Genomic DNA, 21,494 nt, shown 5'->3' on the forward strand with positions numbered 1-21,494 from the left:
TTAGTATAAAGCTTAAGTTCAGAGCTCTCTTTTTCACTCAGAAAATTAAAAGCTGTTAACTGCTAGGAGGTCCTTCAGGAGCTGTGTGTCTGTGTGCCTTTGACCCGTCTCCCTGCCTTGTTTTTTGAGCACTTTCTTTTGTTCTGATGTTACTGAATGTTCTAGGCTTATTTTGTATCTTCCCTGCCCCACCCTTTGAATCATCCATTTCTCCCAGGAGCCTTGGCGCTTTTTTTTGGAGACAGTTTGAGAAACTAAGATCTCAGCACTGGGCCTTTGAAATCTTCTGGTTTAAGAGTGGGTCTGGTATTTTGGAATCATAAAATGTTAGACTGGCTTTCAGTTAATAGGTGTAATAGTTCCTGGCACCCATTATATGGATAATTGTGATGGTTACAGTTTTGTTTAGAGGTAAGAATGAGACATTTGAGGTTAAATAACAAAGCAGTTTGTATCACTGATGGGATGCAGGGATGCCCCAGTTGTGCAAAGTGGGCAGTGCCCAGAGGCCTCCTCCTGGCTGAGCAAGGCTGGGAAGGCTTCTTTATTGGGGGTAACTGTTGACTAGTCCCAGCCCAGCTCAGCTATCACCTTCTTTAAAATTGAAATATAGGTGATTTCCAATGTTGTGTTACTTTCTGCTGTCCAGCAGTCAGTTACACGTGTGTGTATGTGTATATGTATACCCACGTTCTTTGTATACTCCTTCCAGCGTAGCTTCCTGTAGTGGACTGAGCATAGCTCCCTGTGCTGCACAGTAGGCCCTTGCTCGTCACCATCCTGTATGCAATAGTTTGCATCTGCTAATGTGGACTCCGTCCCTCCCCCTGCCGACCACAAGTCGGTCCCCTGTGTCTTGGCGTATGTTTCTGAGTCATAGATAGGCGCACTGGTGTAGTTTAGAGTCTCCATGTGGGTGATGTCATGTGGTGTCTTTCTCTTCCTGACTTCAGTCAGTATGATCACTTCAGTGCATCCACATTGCTGCAGATGGCATTGTTCCATTCCTTTTTATGACCGAGTAATATTTCGCTGTCTGTCTGTACCACATCTTTATCCATTTCTTTGTCGATGAACATTCAGGTTGTCTCCGTGTCTTGATTACTGTGAGGTTGTTGTGAATAGTGCCACAGTGGACTTTGGGGTTTCATGTATCTTTTTGAATTACTTTTGTCTGGATAGATGCCCAGGAGTGGGATTGCCGGTTCATATGATAGCTCTATTTTCAGTTTTTTGAGGGCCTGTGTACTGTTCTCCATGGTGGCTGCACCGGTTTACATCCCCACGGACAGTGTCGGAGGATTGTCTCTTCTCCCCACCCTCTCCAGCGTTTGCTGTTTGTAGATTTTCCGGTGATTGCCATTCTGCCCAGTGTGAGGTGCCTCATTGTAGCTGTGATTCAGCTGTAATCGCTTCTTTCTTTCCTTCCTGAAAGAGCTCCATTGTTGCTGCATCTGTGACCCTCAGCACCGATCACGCTGTTTGCATCTCCCTTTCCTAAGAATCTGTGAGCTTTTTGAGGTCAGGGATTGTGTCTCGTCTTTGTATAATCTTTAGAACACAGTTCAGTAAGTGAGGACTTCTGCACGTTTTGGTTATGAATGCGCTGAATGCAGAGTGTCGCACATACGATATCACAGAATCATTCCTGAACAGTATTTGTTGTTGTTGTTCAGTTGTCTGCTCCACTGTGTCTGACTCTGTGACCCTGTGCACTGCAGCGTGACAGGTTTCCCAGTTCTTCACCATCTCCCTGAGCTTGCTCAAACCTATGTCCATCGAGTCGGTGATGCCATCCAACCATCTCATCCTCTGTTGCCCTCTTCTCCTCCTGTCCTCAATCTTTCCCAACATCAGCATCTTTTCCAGTGAGTTGGCTGTCTTATCAGGTGGCCAAAGTATCGGAGCTTCAGCATCAGTCCTTCCAGTGCATATGCAGGGTTGATTTCCTTTAGGATTGACTGGTTTGATCTTGCTGTCCAAGAGACTCTCAAGAGTCTTCTCCAGCACCACAGTTTGAAAGTATCAATTCTTTGATACTCAGCCTTCTTTATAGTCCAAGTATCACATCAGTACATGACCACTGGAAAAACCATGGCTTTGACTGTATGGACCTTTGTAGGCAAAGTGATGTCTCTGCTTTTTAATACTCTAAATTTGTCACAGCTTTTCTTCCAGGGAGCAAGCGTCTTTTAATTTCATGGCTGCAGTCACCATCTGCAGTGATTTTGGTGCCCAAGGAGAAAAAACCTGAACAAGGTACAGGTTTCACTCAGGTTTGAAAAGCTGAGTGAATATGCCAAGTTCAAATGCAAGTTCAAGATGGTAGTGAGAGTCACTGACCTGATCTGAGGTTGATGATTGCATTAATATCCTCACAGTTCTCTGCTGCAGGACTTCAGAAGATGGCTGGGAGTCAGGAGGCTTTGCTGGAGGAAGTGGCATCTTGTTTGGTTTTACTTTTTTAGTTTCTAAACATTTTATTGGAGTATAGTTCATTTATAGCGTTGTATTTCAGGTATACAGCAGAATGAATCAATCATACACATAATATATTCATTTTTTAAAAAGATTCTTCTCTTGTAGGTTATCACAGAATACTGAGTAGAGTTCCCTGGCCTATAGAGTTGGTCATTATTGAGTATGTATATGTCTTCTATATAATAGTATGTATCCTTTCTGAGCTCCTGATTTATTTCCTCCCCACTTTTTCCCCTTTGGTAACCATAAATTTGCTTTCTATAAGTCCATTTCTGTTTTGTAAAAGAGTTCATTTTATCATTTTTAAAAAGTAGATGCTACATATGAGTGATAAGGGTATGATATTTCTTTGACTGACTTCACTGAGTCTAGTTTGGTTTTAAACATGGATGGGGTATGGATGGGCCGTGGACCAGAGCTTTGGGAGTGGGAGGTGCAGGGTTCTTCCAGGGAGAGTTGGGAGGTCTGTCTGCTGACATAGGATGTTCGGAAGGAGAGCAGAGTACTGAAGGGGTAAGCAGGGGTCCTGGGAAGAGGTGGGAAGAGGTGCAGAGTGACTTTGTCTCAGTTAGGCAGCTGGTAGGTTGGAGATTGTGAGCAGGGGAATGTGGATAAGAGAAAGATTTGAGAAAGAGTCATCCAGTGTGGACACTGGGAACTGGTAGCTCACAGGCTGAATAAGGGAGTGTATCTCATGAACTGCTATAAAATTTTAAACCAATATTTAGAAGTTGGGAGATTTTATTTAAAAATTCAGAGTTTACTCTCCTCTTGAACAGGCCATCCAGTAATTCTGGGCCCACGGGGTCCATGGTGACAGTTGGCAGAAGCTGAGCGGAAGACGCCCCTGAAGCAGGTCTCACCCTGTCGCCTGGAATGTGGCCCACCTCCCCATGGCCATCGACCCTGCCCGCATGTCTCCTGTGTACATTTGAGCTTGGGGTCCTGGGTTCAGAGGTGTGTAGAAAGCAGCCTTCTGTGTGTCGGGTGTGGGCTTTTGTGGCGTTTGTAGCGGTGAGATACAGGGGAGCCAGGTCTAGGCGGGGGAGAGGAAGTGAAGGAGCGTGTGGGGTGGTTATACTGGGCGACCGGGAAGAAAAGCTCACTGGTGACCAAGCGCTTGTAAGGCCCAGGAGATAGCAGTACCAGTGTTCTGATCTACTGTGTAACAAAAAGTTTTTATTGAAGTGATTTACAGTGTTGCGTTGGTTTCAACTATACAGTAGTGTGATTCAGTTTCATATATATATATATAAAATGTATCTATTATATATATGGCTTCCTTGGTGGCTCAGCAGTAAAGAATCTGCCTGCAATACAGGAGACTTGGGTTTGATCCCTGGCAACCCACTCCATTGTTCTTGCCTGGGAAACCCCATGGACAAAATGGGCTACAGTCCATGGGGTCACAAAAGTCGGACACAACTTAGTGACTGATATATATATCTACATATTTATGTAGATACATATTCTTTTCTAGAATTTGTATGCCTGTACCTATATTCTTTTCCAGAGTTTTTTCCATTATAGATTATTAGAAGATAGTGAATATATTTCCATGTGCTGTATGGTCCTTGTTGGTTATCTATTTTATATATAGTCATGTGTATATTTTAATCCTGAACTCCTAGTTTATTCCTTCCCTGACCTTTCCCTTTTGGTAACCATAAGTTTCTTTTCTCTGTCTGTGAGTTTGTTTCTCTATTGTAGAGAAGTTCATTTGTATCATTTTTTAAGATTCCATGCATAAGCCGTATCATATGGTGTCTGTCTTTCCCCATCTGACTCCTTAGTGGGATCATCTCTAGATCCATCCGTGGTGCTGCACTGTTCTGTATAACAAATCACTCAACCCCCTAGAAGCTTTGAACAGTCACTGTCTACTGACTCACCAGGAGTCTGGGGATAGCTCAGCTGGGAGTCTGTCGTCCAGGTCTCCAGGCTCTGCGGTGCCGTGGGTCCCCGCCCCCAGGCCTCAGTGCTCACCTGTCCCCGGAGGCCCCAGTGCTCACCTGTCCCCAGAGGCCTCAGTGCTCACCTGTCCCCGGAGGCCTCAGTGCTCACCTGTCCCCGGAGGCCCCAGTGCTCACCTGTCCCCGGAAGCCACAGTGCTCACCTCTCCCTGGAAGCCTCTGTGCTCACCTGTCTGGAAGCTTCAGGTGCTCGCAGCGGGGCCACCGGAGACTGAGGAGGGTGGGGGAAGAGAGTGGACCCCGCAGGGGGGCCCTGTCGTCTATGCTCTGACCCCAGAGAGACATGTTGTTTCTGCTTTGTGTAGGTGATCCCATGACGGAAGAGACTGTATAGGTGTGAACCCCGGAAACGGGGACTACGGGGGTGACCCAGAGGGGTACTGTATGGGGGCGGCCACCGCAGTGGCCGAGAGACACACGCCTTGGCTATGCCTTCTGGTGCTCTGGCCCCTGTCTGTGTTGCCAGCGTAGTCCCCCGGGACAGAATTATTCGTGATTCTGATTGTTCTGTTCCACTGACTCTCATTGTTCACTTGTGATGTCCTCATGGAATGAAAATCAAAACAGTTTTGGAGTTTTAAAGAGCATGTTGTTCATTCTCTTAATTTTATAGTCTTTTAGACTAGAGAGGCTGCAAGGCAGTGCCTTGATCAGCGTCAGGAGGCTGCAGAGTGAGTAGCGGACAAGGCAGGGCTGCGGAAGGTCGGTTCAGCCATGCCTCCCAGCCTGCGGTCCCCAGCACATTGGAGCGTCATTGTATAAAAACAGCATCGCAAGCAACTTCTCATGATTCAGCTATTAAATTAAGTCTTCTGTGAATTTTATTTTCCTTGCTGTAAAAGAATTCAGATGTTATACTGAAAATTTACCCAATGTCTCTTAATATATGCATCTGACATTTGGTTTTACCAAAGGATTAAGTGCTTATAGAACAGAAGTTGACTAAACATCTAAAATTATGCTATATAAGTGCTGAGATTCGGATGGCTCAGCTCTCTTCGCCTGGCCCAGTGCTTGTGTTTAAAATAGCCTGACCCACGGTATAAGGTGCAGCTTTTCTCTGCTTCCTTTGTGATTTCCCTTTCAGAGTGCGTTTTATTAGTCGTGTTGGTATTCCTTTCTCGCTGGAGTATTTCTCGCTTTATGTTTAAGTCATTGTCCCATGAGCTCACCGGCCAGAGCAGGAGCCTTGTGACTCTGACATAATCTTGCAGTGGGATTTTTCTCCAGGTTTGAAGTTTTTAAGCAGAGGTTAAAAGGTCATACCCTCCTTAAGGATGTAGGTAAAATTTTGTGTTCGTTTTCACCTTCTGTGTGCATTTGGAAGAAAGCCCACTGATTTTATCAGATTCTTGGAGAAACCTACGATCCCCAACTATTAATGACACTCAGTGTTTACTGCAGTTTTGTCCTCTAGTTGTGATGGATTTTGTTGTTTTGCATGTGTAGTTTGTGTGCAGATATTTCTACATTTCTGAAAACGGAGTCTCAGCATTTTTCCCATAAAAACTCAAAACCAAAACACGTACTTGAATATTTTGACCCGGAGTTTTTGTACTTCTTTGATGATTATTTATATATTTAGAATTGCTAGAAATAACAATTTTTGCAATTTAATGTTTTTAGATGTTTTACTTCTCTAGGTTCAAAAAATTCTAACGTCTCCTTAAATGACACCACATTTTTTAACTATGACATTACAGATGCAGCCACAACGTCAGTTGAACAACTGCTCTTTGCAGACAATTTTAGTCACATAGCTGGTGTGAGGATTAGTGTTTGTCTAAATTGGGGGCCCTGTGGAAGAGAATTTCTGAGCTTCTAAAATAATACCCAGTTTTCCTAGGTAATGTTTATCATTCTCTTCCCTTTTGAAGAGACTTTATTATCTAACAGGAATGCTGTTAAGATCTCTCCTGGTAATTGTATGGCCAGAGTCCTTTTAAAAGTTAAATTATTCTGGGATGTGGTAGCTCTAAGGCTGTGTGCATATAAAGTCCAGAGAGATTTTATAAATAGAGCATTCCTTTCTCCAGCTCCTACCTTACTCCTCAATAATTCAGTTTCCTGGCTGGTTATTTCTTTGTTTCCATGTTTAAAGATGGCAGGTTTTACCCAGAGTCCCATTTTAAGGGTGCAGCAAAAACCAGTGCGGGTAGCAGTCTAGTTCGTCTTTTCAAATCCTCATTACGTCACAGGTCTCAGTAGATAGAATAATGCGCTCTGCCGCCAGGGGTATGTCCCATCGGTAGTAGACCCAGCTCTGGGGAGACGCAGGGGATGGAATAGGGCGTCTCACACTCCGGGTTTTAATTTATTGACTGGCTTTGAAATTAGGAGCAGTTATGGTCTTTTTTGGTTAAATTAGGCTGATTTCTACCTTAACCACTAAGTCGTGTTTATTTTATTCTTTAAAAATTTTTATTGGAGTATAGTTGATTTATAATGTCGGGTTAATTTCAGGTGTACAGTAAAGTGATTCAGTTACACATATACTTGAATCCACTCTTTTTCAGATTCTTTTCCTGTATAGGTTAGAGGGTATAGAGTTCCCTGTGCTGAATAGAAGGTCACTTTGGTTATCTGTCTTACAGCTGTGTGTTATGTTTATTGTATTGCTACCTCTGACAGCTTGAAGGGAACATATAGCACAAAAATTTCGTCATACTTTTCGTGTAACACCGAGACCACTCAGCCTTGGGGTCTAACAGTCCAGGTGTGGAAATCCTGGCTCTGCCAGTTTTAAGTTGAAACTTTTCATTGCTGAACTTTTCTGCACCTTAGTCTGTTTGCAGACGTACGCTTCCTGGTTACTGTGGCTCCCTCTAACTCCTTCACCAGCTCTTATGGAGTCTGACGTGGGCAGGCGTCAATGAGATCGTCAGACACCTGGAAAGTTACGGCTGGGGTAGGAGCTGTTACACCTGGAAAGTTACGGCTGCAGTAGGTGCTGTTACACCTGGAAAGTTACGGCTGCAATAGGTGCTGTGACGGGCAGATCGGTGCGTGGAGAGATGACAGATGTGGTGGGGTTTGGTGGAGGGAAGTCAGCGAAGGAATGTTGAAAAGGAACTCTTTTGCTTGAAGTTGTGTAATAGTTGTGTTGCTTGCCTTTCTCATGGCTTTTGTTATTTTATTTCTACTTTTAGATCCCTTATCTGTGTATTTCATCTGAACTCCATTTTGGAAGTGGGTGGAAAGTGGATAATAAAGTAAATGAGAGTAAGCATTTTGAGGGCAGGGATAATTTTTTAAATGAATAGGCTTTTAGAGTAGTTTTAAGTTCACAGAAGAGTTGGGCATAAGGTCCAGAGAGTTCCCACATACCCTATTCTCCCCAGTTTTCCTTATTGTTCAATGAACATTTTGTATTAGTGTGGCATATTGATTTTAATTGATGAACCAATATGGCTATATTATTATTAAGCACAGTCAGTCAATAGTTAAAGTGTTATAAAGCTCTTTGGGGTCTGACAAATGCCCTAAAAATCCCCTGTCCTCCACCTGTTTATCCCTCTCTTCCTCCCTGCCCTCATTGGCCTTTTTTTGTCTCAATATCTCTGCCTTTTCTGGAATGTTCCATAGTTGGAACCATGTAGCTCTTTCACACTGGCTTTGTTCACCTAACAATATACTATTAAGTTTCCTCCTTGTCTTCTCCTGGCTTGGTAGCTCACTTTTTCTTCCTTAAAAAAACATTGATTTCATTTATTTGGCTGCACCAGCTCTTAGTCGTGGCTTGTGGAGCCTTTACTTGTGGCCCGGGGGGGCTATTAACAGTTCCCTGACGAGGGATCGAACCTGGGCCCCCTGCATTGGGAGTACAGAGTCTTAGCCACTGGACCACCAGGGAAGTCCCTCATTTTTCCTTCTTTTTCTTTTTTTAGCATCAAAAATAAAAAAAGAATAAATTTTTACCCTGTTCACTCACTTTTTTCTTATTGCAGAATAATACTCCATTGGATGGATGTTTATTCATTCACCTACTGAAGGACATTGTGGTTGCTTTTGAGTTTCGTCAAGTCTCAGTGAAGTTGCTATAAACATTCATGTGCACATTGTATGTGGATATGAGTTTTCAGTTCCTTTGAGTGAATGTCTGTGAGCATGGTTTATGGTTTGCATGATAAGACTGTGTTTAGCTTGGTAAGAAACCGCTAACCTGTCTTCCAAAGTGCCTCTGCTTTTTGCCTTTCTGTCAACACCGACTGGGGATTTCTGTTGGTTGACCCTCTTCACAGCACTTGGAGTTGTCTGGTGTTTGGGATTTGGCTCTTGGAATAGGTGTGCAGGGATACTTCATTGTCCTGCTCTGCCGTTTCCTGATGACATGCCACGTGGAGCATCCTTTCATGCGTTTACTTGCCATCTGTACATCTCCTTTGGAGAGGCGCCTCTTCAGACCTTTTGCTACTTTTCATTTGGGTTGTTTGTTTAGTTCTTGTTGAGTTTTAAGAGTCTGTTGTCTATTTTGCATAAAAGGCCTTTTTCAAATGCATATTTTACAAATGTTTTCTCATTCTGTGCCTGGTCCTTTCCTTCTCGTTCCAGTATCTTCTGCTGGAACAGCAGAAGTTTTTCATTTTAATGAAGTCCAACTTATTGCTTTTCTCTTTCAGGGACTGTGTTATTTAAAGTCATCATTTATTTATAAAGTTATTTATTATAAAGTCATCTACCCAACCCATAGTCACCCAGATTTTATTCCATGTTATCATCTCGAAGTTTTGTAGTTTTACATTAGGCCTGTGATCCATTTTCAGTTAATTTTTGTGAGACATCTGTGCCTGGATTCACTTGTTCTGCCTGTGAGTGTCCAGTTGTTCCAGCACCATTTGTTGCAAAGACTGTCCTTTCCCTGCTGGGTTGTCTCTGCTGCTTTGTCAAGATCTGTTGTTCAATTTCTGGGCTCCCTGTTCATTTCCATTGACCTGCTTGTCTGCTTCCTCACCACCACCTCGCCGTCTTGACGATGTCGGTCCTTCAGCCTTGTTCCTTTTCAGGATTATGTTGGCTGTCCTGGGCTGGAATGATTTTTAGTGTCTGAAGAATAAGCCTTTGCAGACTTCCCTGGTGGTCCAGTGCAGGCCGTGTGGTTCTGTCCCCAGTCGGGGGACTAAGATTCCCCGTGCCATGGGGCAGCCAAGCCTGTGTGCCCCAACCGGAGAGCTGGCACCCCACAAGACACACCAGCTCGGCCAAAGGAAAAATCAGCACTCGCTAAACGCTCTTTGTTAAGTACTAGCTTTTCAATATGGCAGCTGTGGTGATCTTTTAAAGCTCCAGTCTGATCTGTTATTCTGCCCGAGTCCCACCTCTGTTTTCCGATTGCGGTGAGGGTCACATTGAAAGTCCCGAGCTGGGCTGCTTTCCTGGCTTTGAATGTCTTTCCCCCCAGGTCTGCAGGGCTGATGCTCCTTTGTCTATTTCAAGTCCTGTTCACATGCAACCTTCCCACCAAGGATCCTGTGGTCATTTTATCTGAGATCTCAGCTTGCCCCCTTTCTCTCCTTTAAACTCTATACTCTCTCAGCCTCTCTTAGCCTGCTGTTTTCTTCATAACTGTCATCACCTTCAAAACCTTATGTACTTACTTACTTGTTATTTTTATCATTTATTCTCTCTCTCTGCTTAGAATTTAATTCCAAATAGCAAGAGTTCTTTGTTTTGTTGACTACTATGTCTTCGGCAGATAAAACATTGTAGGTTTTCAATACATTTCATTTTAAAAAATGAATAAGTGAGTGAGTGATACGGTGACGTGCAGAGCATTAGTTATGTGGAAGGAGGCTGAGTGCCAGTCCATTCGGTCCCACTGGGACCTTGTAAGATCAAGTCAAAATCCAAACCAAACCAAGATTAATATTTGACAGATGTATTGATTTCTGACAAGGTGCAGCTGCTTGTGTGGTAGTAGGTTTTCCTGACTGTGTGACTTACGAGTAGCTTAGGAGCAGCAGCTGAGTCAAAGTAGAAGCAGAACCACTGATTCATTAGACTTTCTGAACACAAGTCGCCCACTGTGTGTCTCAGCTAAGAGAACTGGGATTTCCCTGAGTGTAAGGATGATGAAAAGAGAAATGCGGCAATGACAGAGAAAGGCCCGTGTGTCTGAAATGAGAGACTTCAGACTTTAGCAAGTTCATGGTGCTGTCTTCCAGAGCAACACCATAGCCAGGACTTCAAAGCAGATCGGTTTACCCACCTGTGTATCCCATTACCTGGGCTGGTAGGGACTTGGCATGTAGTAGGAGTCAAATGCAGAGAAGGCAGTGGCACCCCACTCCAGTACTCTTGCCTGGCAAATCCCATGGACGGAGGAGCCTGGTAGGCTGCAGTCTGTGGGGTCGCTAAGAGTCGGACACGACTAAGCGACTTCTCTTTCACTTTTCACTTTCATGCATTGGAGAAGGAAATGGCAATCCACTCCAGTGTTCTTGCCTGGAGAATCCCAGGGACGGGGGAGTCTGGTGGGCTGCCATCTCTGGGGTCACACAGAGTTGGACACGACTGAAGTGACTTAGCAGCAGCAGCAGCAGGCATCAAATGAGTGTCAAAAGAATGAATATTGTAAGAGGCAATGAATTGTCAATGACATTGAGGATCTGGGCATCATGGTATTTGCCTTTGTCGTGATTTATCTATAAAAAGAGATATTTTTCTACCTTGAAGAAGTAAGTTGCCTTTGACTTAAAAGTCTGAGGTGAGTACATTTTCAGCAAACGTGGAATGGTGCTTCAGTTAGTGAATCTTCGAATGTGAGGTTTAACTTCTGCAGTGGTCATGATTGGCAGGTTCTGGAGCTGGGAAGTTGTGGTGTGTGTGCCCAGCTGAGCAGGACAAGTAGCTACGCTTAGATTTTCTCTGCCCGCAAGCAGTTCACGAAAAACAGGAGATCCCAAACCAAATGTAGTAAGTTCTGAGAGGAACTGTTTCAGGTGTTTTCATTCTGTTTTATTGAAGTTTTGCTGATTTACAATGTTCTTTTAATTTCTGCTGTGCAGCAAAGTGACTCAGTTATACAGATACACATTCTTTTTCCTATTTTTTTTCATGTTGGTTCCTCAGTTCAGTTCAGTCACTCAGTCATGTCTGATTCTTTGTGACTCCATGGACTGCAGCATACCAGGACCCCTGTCCATCACCAACTCCCGGAGCTAACTCAAACTCATGTCTATCAAGTCGGTGATGCCATCCAACCATCTCATCCTCTGTTGTCCCCTTCTCCTCCTGCCCACAATCCCTCCCAGCATCAGGGTCTTTTCAAATGAGTCAGCTTTTCGCATCAGGTGGCCAAAGTGGTGGAGCTTCAGCTTCAACATCAGTCCTTCCAGTGAACACCCAGCACTGATCTCCTTGAGGATGGACTGGTTGGGTCTCCTTGCAGTCCAAGGGACTCTAAAGAGTTTTCTCCAACACCATAGTTCAGAAACATCACTTCTTCGGTACTCGGCTTTCTTCATGGTCCAACTCTCACATCCGTACATGACTACTGGAAAAGCCATAGCTTTGACTAGATGGATCTTTGTTGGCAATGAAATGTCTCTGCTTTTTAATATGCTGTCTAGGTTGGTCATAGCTTTTCTTCCCAGGAGCAAGTGTCTTTTAATTTCATGGCTGCAGTCACTATCTGCAGTGATTTTGGAGCCCCCCCAAAATAAAGTCAGCCACTGTTTCCCCATCTATTTGCCATGAAGTGATGGGACTGGATGCCATGTTCTTAGTTTTTTGAATGTTGAGTTTTAAGCCAGCTTTTTCACTCTCCTCTTTCACTTTTATCAAGAGGCTCTTTAGTTCCTCTTCACTTTCTGTTATAAGGGTAGTGTCAACTGTGTATGTGAGGTCATTGATATTTCTCCCGGCAATCTTGATTCCAGCTTGTGCTTCATCCAGCCCGGGATTTTGCATGATGTACTCTGCATAGAAGTTAAATAAGCAGGTTGACAATATACAGCCTTGGCCTACTCCTTTCCTGATTTAGAACTAGTCTGTTCCATGTCTGGTTCTAACTGTTGCTTCCTAACCTGCATACACACTTCTCAGGAGGCAGGTCAGGTAGTCTGGTATTCCCATCTCTTGAAGAATTTTCCACAGTTTGTTGTGATCTACACAGTCAAAGGCTTTGGCGTAATCAATAAAGCAGAAGTAGATGTTTTTCTGGAACTCTCTTGCTTTTTTGATCATCCAGTGGGTGTTGTCAATTTGATCTCTGGTTCCTTTGCCTTTTCTAAATCCAGCTTGAACATCTGGAAGTTCACAGTTCACATACTGTTGAAGACTGGCTTGGAGAATTTTGAGAATTATCTTGCTAGCGTGTGAGATGAGTGCAATTGTGCAGTCATTTGAACATTTCTTTGGCATTGCCCTTCTTTGGGATTGGAATGAAAACTGACCTTTTCCAGTCCTTTGGCCACTTCTGAGTTTTCCAAATTTGCTGGCATATTGAGTGGAGCGCTTTCACAGTATCATCTTTTAGGATTTGAAATAGCTCAACTGGAATTCCATCACCTCCCCTAGTTTTATAGTGATGCTTCCTAAGCCTCACTTGACTTCACATTCCAGGATGTCTGGCTCTAGGTGAGTGGTCACATCATTGTGGTTATCTGAGTATTGAAGATCTTTTTTGTATAGTTTTTCTGTGTATTCTTGCTACCTCTTCTTAATATCTTCTGCTTCTGTTAGGTCCATTCCATTTCTGTCCTTTATTGAGCCCATCTTTGCATGAAATGTTCCCTTGGTATCTCTGATTTTCTTGAAGAGATCTCTAGTCTTTCCCATTCTATTGTTTTCCTCCATTTCTTTGTGTTGATCACTGAGGAAAGCTTTCTTATCTCCCTGTGCTATTCTTTGGAACTCTGCACTCGGGTGGTTGGTTTCTCACAGGATAATAGATTTGGCTCCCTGTGCTCTACAGCAGACCCTGTTTATCCATCCTGTATGTACCAGTTTGCATGGACTAACCCCAGACTCTCAGTCCTTCCCTGCACCATCCCCCTCCCCCTTGACAACCACAGATCTGTTCTCTGTATCTGGCAGGTGTTTTTAAGTGATCAGTTTAGGTGTTTTTCTTTGAGTGGACAGATGCCTTTTTTCCTGCTGAAGAAAGTCGACGAGGAGGAGGCTGTTGTAATTTAGTTCCGGAAAGTTTCCTCCTACCGGTTGTCAGGGATCAGGAATTAAAGTCTCACTGAGACCCCGAGGGTCTTCTTCCAGACACTGGTAGTTTCTCTAACTGGGGTCTGTCTAGTGTTGCCTCCAAACACCGTCAGGTCTCAGAATGTGTCCTTCTCTACCGCTGCGGCTCTGCTCTCGAGGCTGGCTGACTTCTCCCCTTACACCTCTGCCCCAACTCAGTCCTCACGTTTGCGTGCCAGCCTTCTGCACGTCCCTTGGTGCCACGGCCTTTCCCTTGATGCCCTGGCATAGGTCTCTGGCCTGTATTCTTTCTGCCAGATGGTTGGTTGGGATTCACCCCTTTTCTTGGAAGTCGTAAGTCTTGCCTAATTTCTTCGTGCAGTGACGTCTTACTATAACTCTAGGATGGTGATCGAAGAGGACACTCGCAAGTACTAAGGGATGGCATTTCGGTGCCCATATCTGTCCATATCTGTGAAGTGAAGACTACTTTTAAACCCCAAATGAGGAGGCGTAAGATGGCAAAGGCGGTGGAGACCTGGCTTTGGAAAGTCCCGTGTCAGTGAAAGTGGGTGCTTCCCCCCCCGACCTGAGGAGCTTTGGGCAAGGCCGTGGGGTGTCCGGGTCACGGGGTCTCTGCAGTGTGGACCCCAGCTGCCTGCGCATGATGAGCCGGGCCCAGGGCCTGAGCGGTCTCTGTCCGTCTGGGGCCGGCGGTCATGTGCGTTTTTGCTGGATCTGAATTTGTCGTCTTCTGCTTCTTCCCTTGCCCCACGTCTCCCCTAACATCCTTCCTCCCTCCTTTCTGTCCCAGTTTTCCTCCCCTTTTTAAAAAACCAAATATTTGGATATCTCCTCTCTGCTGGAGAGTGTGCTTGCTGGGAGTACGAAGCTGGATGAAACAGGGTCCTTGGCCTCAAACTGCTGGGAGCCATGGGGCGGCTGGCTGGGGAGCAGAGGCCTGAGCCTGCGGCCCGAGACCCCAGGCCAGCGGTGCCGGGGAGCAAGGCAGGCCCAGCCTGTGATGGCACCAAAGGCAGGGGACAGTGACCCGAGGGGGTGTCTGGGCAGGAGAAGACGCGCTATTGCTGTTACAGTGGTCTTGAAGAGGTGCTGCTTGCTTTGCTCCTGCTGACTTGCATTTTTCAGTGTAGCCACTGGGGGGCGCAGGACAGTTGGGCTGTGATTTTCAGAGAGGCTCCTGGAACCTGCCTGCAGTGAGGGAGACCTGGGTTCGATCCCTGGGTTGGGAAGATCCCCTGGAGAAGGGAAAGGCTGCCCACGACAGTATTCTGACCTGGAGAATTCCACGGACTGTATAGTCCATGGGGTCGCAAAGAGTCAGACACGACTGAGCGACTTTCACTTTGACTCTCTTGTCCAGGCAGGAGTGGTCAGACCGGGACTGTGTCCCTGCATCTTTGCAGGGCACCTGGGACCGCGTGTGTGTGTCTGTGTGTGTATGTGCGTGTAAGTGTGTGTGTGCACGTGTGCTTGTGCTGGAAAAAGTTTTGCCTTTAAGGAACAGGTGGTTAGATGGGTGGGCGACTTCCTATTATTGAACTGTAGTCACTGTCAGTTCAGGTGGATTATCATTAATCTGTGTATTTATAGTGCTCAGTTACATTAGAGGGGAGCTTCCATAATAATAACGAAAATATCCTCAAACCTTAGGTTTGTACTTATCTGAGTACATTCTGGAACAGTGAACAGTGTAGGTGATAGAGAATGAGAGTTCCTCGTGAGATTAGACCGAGTTTCTTGAGGGCAATGGTAGTTTACAACGTGACCCCTTTAAGGCCTTCTCTCTCTCTCTTTCAATTTATTGATCGTAGAGAAAATCTGGGACATGTTGACTTGATCCAAGCAGAGAGAAGAAGCACTTTGACATAATTAGGTAAATGATCAGAGAGCTGAGGCCTGAATTAATGTTTTTGTGAATATGACTGGAATATTTAAGGACAAAATTAGAGCACATGGCCACAGGTGTCAAATTCCTAAGGATAAACAAGATGGAACTACTTTCTGTAAAGGTGTTACTCTCATACATTTGTTTTACCCGTGGTACAGGACACAGTAGGCATTCAAATAAGTCCCTGTTGAACAAATACAATAATCAAGAAAAAAATCAACTTTGTTTGTGTCCTTACTGTCTTGTTAAGCAAACAGTTTTGAGTGAATGACATTGAGAGAAGGGAGTCTGAGGAGTTAAGGCAGGATTCCTGTCTTCAAAGAGGTATGATCGGGGAGAGAGACGTGCACAGAGGATGTTGGGGGATGTGGTAAGAACTGTGAGCAGAGGAGGCTGTGAGCAGGGTTTGCAGAGGCGGCTCTGGTCCCTGAGCCTGGAGGAGCTGCTTTTAAAGCCCGTTTCTGCTGAGTGGTCTTTGCCGGGGGCGGGGCAGGCCCTCAGACCACACAAGACGGCCCCTAAAGCTGCTGCTCCCTTTGAGCTCTGTGAGCCTGTTTGAAAGTTTCCACACCATGGCCTCAGGTTGACATTTGTGTCCTGAGGAGGCAGAAGATTGGGAAACTAATAGAAACTGCTTTTGGGGTTTCAGATGCTCAGCTGTGAGGGCCATTAAGTAATCGTCAGTGAGTACTGAAAGCAAAAGCTGTAGTCAGTTCATACGTAAGTCAAGTTCCTGTATACAGTTATTTGCTAAAAGTGATTATGATGTAAGACCTTGTTTCTTGAAGTGTCAATGAGAACCCGGTTAATCCTTTTCCAAGTTGTTGGAAGGAATTTTAAGTGTTGTTATGAGAGTTCAAGCATGCTTTTTTCACGGATTTTTTTTAACCTAAGATGCCAGGATCCCTGCCCATGCTTGTATGAATCGTTGAAGGTGAAGTGTAGGTATCTTGTATTTTTCAGTAGTTGCACAAGTGACTTTTCCAGCTTTATGGAGACGTAATTGACCGGTACTGTGGTGTGAATTGAAGGCGTGCTGCATGCTGATGGATCCTCTTGTGTGTTGCATGGTTGAAGGCATTTGGTACCAGGGTGGTTATGACTGCAGCAAGTAGTATATTTGCCCCTGACTCTTATCTGTAGGACAGCAGGGAGATTTCATTTCCTGGACCCAGTGCATCCTTCTAGGGCATCTTGTGATCAGCACCTGGCAGCTGCATTCAGTCTACAGGTGCAGTTGGGATTCCCTTTTAGTAATTAGCCAGAGAGAAGCCATTAAAAGAGTGTATTGCCATTAAGGCCCATGTTGACTTCTGGTCTCATCCTGCCTCCAAGAAACCTTGGGATTTATGGAAATCTCTTTAATCTCTTAAATTCTTCTTTAATAATTTTTTTCGTTTCTTCTGTTGTATCATTTTGTCATTTTATGTCATTTTAGTAGGTTGCTAATATTACAGTAGAGAATGATCTTAACATTTGGAGCGTGCAGATGAAGGGATATATGGGAATTCTTCATGTGATTTTTATGACTTTTTTTTGGTAGGTCTGAAATTTCAAACTTGAAAGCTAAAAAAAACAAAAGCTGCATATTTAACGTCAATAAGTAGATTTGTAATACACAATGTACTTTTTCATGCATTAAGCTGAAATTTACTTGAATTTAGAGAATGATTCTGTCACTTTTCCTGTGTAAGAAATTAAGACAGAGTTGGCTTTTCTCTGTGTACTTACCTCATCAAAGTCCTTTTTCTGCAGTCTTGTTTGAAAGTGTCATCTTTCTATAGTCAAAATCCCATTTAAAGCATGAATTAGTCTATATGTTTGTTTCTGTAAAAAGCATGTTTATAGAGGACTAAGTACACCCTGTTTTTTTTTTCTTTTTGTAATAGTTTTTTTGAGATACAGTTTGCATACCATACAATTCACCTATTTAAAATGTACAGTGCAGTGGTTTTTACAATATTCATAGAATTGAGCAACCAATACTATTATCACATATAGAATATCTTTATCACTCCCAAAAGAAACCCTGAACTCCAGAAGGGCTGATCCTTCAATGAAACACTGTTGCTGTGATGGAAAGACCAGGGATGCAGGAAGGATGTGATTGACAGGTGACATCTGAATGAGGCACACGGTATGTAGGAGAACCGTCCTTCGATTTCATTAGTATTATTGGAATCATTACAGTTCTTTGATTCTTTTTTCCTTAAAAAGGTAGTCCAGTGCTGAGGACTCTGAGCTTCCAAACAGGGGCATGGGCTCTGTCCCTGGTCATCAGGGAACTAAGATCCCACAGCATCTCCAAAAAAGGTAGTTATACTGTGTGCTGTGTTGGTATTTATTTGCCTAGTGGGTAGATTTCAGACTAGTCTATATTCGAATTCTGTGTCTGCAGAATCGGAGAAGGCAATGGCACCCCACTCCAGTACTCTTGCCTGGCAAATCCCATGGACGGAGGAGCCTGTAGGCTGCAGTCCATGGGGTCGCTAAGAGTCGGACACGACTGAGCGACTTCACTTTCACTTTTCACTTTCATGTGTTGGAGAAGGAAATGGCAACCCACTCCAGTGTTCTTGCCTGGAGAATCCCAGGGTCGGTAGAGCCTGGTTGGCTGCCGTCTCTGGGGTCGCACAGAGTCAGACACGACTGAAGTGACTTAGCAGCAGCAGCAGCAGTGTCTGCAGGATATGTTTAAATTTTCATTTAAAGGTTCAGAATTAATATCCCCTTGTCTGTTGGAGTCGGGTTCATTTTGAATCCATCTGTCACAGCTCAGAGGACTATCTTTACGTACCTTTGTGCGGTGGTCTTCAGTGAATTCCCACCTTCTTGTGAATCGGAGCCCACGGGGTGGCAGGGGCCCGCGTGACCTGTTCATCAGTGCAGCTTCTGCCTTCCTTCTTGTCACCTTCCTCCAGTTTCTGCAGTGACTCAGTCACTGAAGTTGTGGTAGCTTTTTGGTTGAGCCATTTGGATAAATAGCCATAAATTGCTTTATTTCTTAAAAAAGGTTTTAAACCTTATTTAAATACCAGGCTTCCCTGGTGGCACAGCTGGTAAAGAGTCCGCCTGCAATGTGAGAGACCTGGGGTTTGATCCCTTTGTTGGGAAAATCCCCTGGAGGAGGGAACAGCTACCCACTCCAGTATTCTGGCCTGGAGAATCCCATGGACTGTGTAGTCCATGGGGAGTTTAGTAATTTAAGTCATTGTAATTCTTAAAAAAAAATGGAAACATTGGAAATTCTTTAAAAAAAAAGGAAAGCAAATGGAAACATTTCAAAGCAATAGTGCATACCTTTCTGATATATAGGGCCTATTGTCTGCCTATAAAAAGAGGGTCACTTCTTCCTTTGAGGGTCTCCTTCTGTGCAAAATAAAAGGTGTTAGCTAATCACTTATCCTGTGGGGGCTGATGTGGTTTTGTAGACTTCTGTCACTTAACTCATCAGCCCATCAGCAGTGCCCACGGAGGCCTGGGAAATTCTCCTTTGTCTCTGTGCTAGCTTATCATGGCAGAGGTGGTCTTTCAGTGTCTGGAAATAAAGGAATCTCCCATCATTTTGGGGCTTTGAAAACTGTGTAGCGTGTAAATTGATGCTCAAAGTCATCACTTTCAGTTTGGAAAGCAACGCAAGTTTGTTGCAATAAACAGATCAAGACTCAGTTGTTTCGATCTCTGTACCCTGGTTTCCCTGTGATAACTAGTGCAAATGGTTTATTTACACTCTCCCTTCAGTTTCTCATAAAATGTATGAAACCATGCATTCACACTTTTTAATTTTCCGCACACACACACATACAATTTATATCGTAAGTTTTTTTGAGAAACAAGATCACACTCTTTCTGCAGAGTGTTCTTTTTTTAACTTACCACTTGAAGGAGGAAGGAAAAACCAACATATTACTTTTGTTAAAAGGCAAGAAACCTTTTCGCTTTTTTCAAGTTTTGTCAAATTTTCCCTTAGCAATTAGCATCTGGCTTGCCAGAAAGATTTGCTAACTGTAAACCAAAGAATACATACCAGAACCCCAAAAGCTAAAGTATAAGAGAAATTTAGACCAGGGTATCTACTTTCTTGACTAACTGTGGTCAGAACGGAGCATTTTTCCTTTCTGCTGCACTTTTCTGGTGTTTTCTCTGACTCAAAGCGTGGCTCATCAGAACCTAGACATTGGGGAATATAAAGCTGCCCTCCGTATCTCCCTCCCCTTTTCGTCCATCAGCCACCCAGTCCTAGAAGAGTCTAGGGAACCCACTTACTATTTTGAAAACTTGAAATAAAAAGTAAGATCCAAGCATTTACTTGTATGAACTATGCCTATACCTCAGGGAAAACATATTTAAGGAAAGGAAGATTCTTTTTATAGAGATAATTTCTCTTCAGTAGAGACTGAGTTCCAAGGTGTGATGCAGTCTAGGCTGCTGACTTAAAGAGATGATCAGGCTTTATGTGCTTAAATCTCACCAGTGGACTTTATCCAGCTTCCAGTTTCCTGGAAACATTAGGGATATTCTAAGTGACACTGTGGGAATGCAGACCCAGAGGTCACCTTTGGGAGACCCTGGGACAGAGGATCCCGTTACTTCAGCAGATAAATTGTGAGGAAGTGAAGGTGGGGAGAGACCCCGGTGGCTGAGGGAGGTACCCAGCTGCAGGGTCTTGGCTCATGGGGGAGGAGCCGAAAAGACGCTTGCAGGTGGTCTGTGGAATCCGAACACTGTATTTCATGATATTAAGGAAATCCTTACTGTTAGAGACATGTGCTGAATGGTTTTTGGATGAAGTAATGTGCTTTCTGAGATTTATTGACACAGTTTCTGGGAGAAAGACTGGGTGGGATTTGATGGACCAGGGGTGTCTGTGTATTGATAATTTTTTTAAAAAATTTGTTTTTAATTGGAGGATCATTGCTTTACAATGTTGTATTGGTTTCCGCTGTACAACAGTGTGAATCAGCTGTAAGTATACATGTATCCCCTCCTTTTTAAACCTCCCCGCGCCCCTCCTGTTTGTAGGTAATTAATTCATCTGTGTCAGGTCTTACTTGCGGCACATGGGATCTTCCTTGGGTCATGCAGGGTGGCCCATGGATTCTCTAGTTGTGGCTCAGTAGCTGTGGCTCTGGGGCTCAGTTGCTCTGCAGCTTGTGGGATCTTAGTTCCCGGACCAGAGATTGAACCTGCGTCCCCTGCATTGCAAGGTAGATTCTTAACCACTGTCTTCTTAACCAGGGAAGTCCCTATTGATAATTGGTGAAGCTGATGATATGTATATGCATCCATATGTAGCAGCTCATTTTACTCTTCCCAGTATTTTTTTTTTTTTAGGTTTTTCTGTAGTAAAAAGCTCTTTAAAAAAAGGTTTTTCATGGGTAGCTAAATGCATAATCATCTTGCAGGTGAGATCTCCTTTAAATTAGGTAATAAAGCTCCTTTAAATGATGTTTCACAGACCACAAACACAACTCTTAAAATTTTTTAAATTTAATTAAAAATTTTTTTGTCTTTATTTTATATTGGACTCTAGTTGATTTACAATGTTTTGTTAGTTTCCAGTGTATAGCAGAGTCATGCAGCTATACATATACAAGTATCCATTCTTTTTCAAATTGTTTTTCAGTTTAGGTGAGCAGAGTTCCCTGTGCTGTTCATTCAGTAGGTCCTTATTGGTTGTTTTATATATAGTAGTGTGTATATGTTAATCCAAGACTCCCAGTTTATCCCCCCTCAGTAGTGGAAGTGTTAGTCATTCAGTGAGCCATTCCCATCTCAGCTGCTGTGTGTAGGTGGTCGCCTGGGAGAAGGATGAGTCCCGACCTCATGGGAGAGGCGTGCTGGTCCTAGTCGGCTGTCCCTGGTCTGTCCAGAAGAAGGCACCATGGGCCCCTTGAGGACCACGCCCATCTGCAGGTGACACAGTGTTCTGTCGGCCTGGCTGTGATGGACAGATGAAGGCGGTGGAGAGGGTGCCGTGTGTGGCTTTTTCT

At 44.1% G+C, this 21,494-nt stretch overlaps 1 protein-coding gene and 1 non-coding gene across 4 annotated transcripts in view; one reads left to right on the forward strand and one right to left on the reverse strand.

Moving 5' to 3' along the window:
• Positions 1–21,494, forward strand: part of DST (dystonin) — a 387,754-nt gene that overhangs the window by 69,556 nt on the left and 296,704 nt on the right. The window lies entirely within an intron of this gene.
• On the reverse strand, positions 8,235–8,307 carry TRNAG-CCC. Its single transcript has one exon. It is a non-coding gene; the product is annotated as a tRNA-Gly (tRNA).

This window comes from Bison bison, unplaced genomic scaffold (genome assembly GCF_000754665.1).
Source record: "Bison bison bison isolate TAMUID 2011002044 unplaced genomic scaffold, Bison_UMD1.0 scf7180017864270, whole genome shotgun sequence".
NCBI lineage: Eukaryota > Metazoa > Chordata > Mammalia > Artiodactyla > Bovidae > Bison > Bison bison.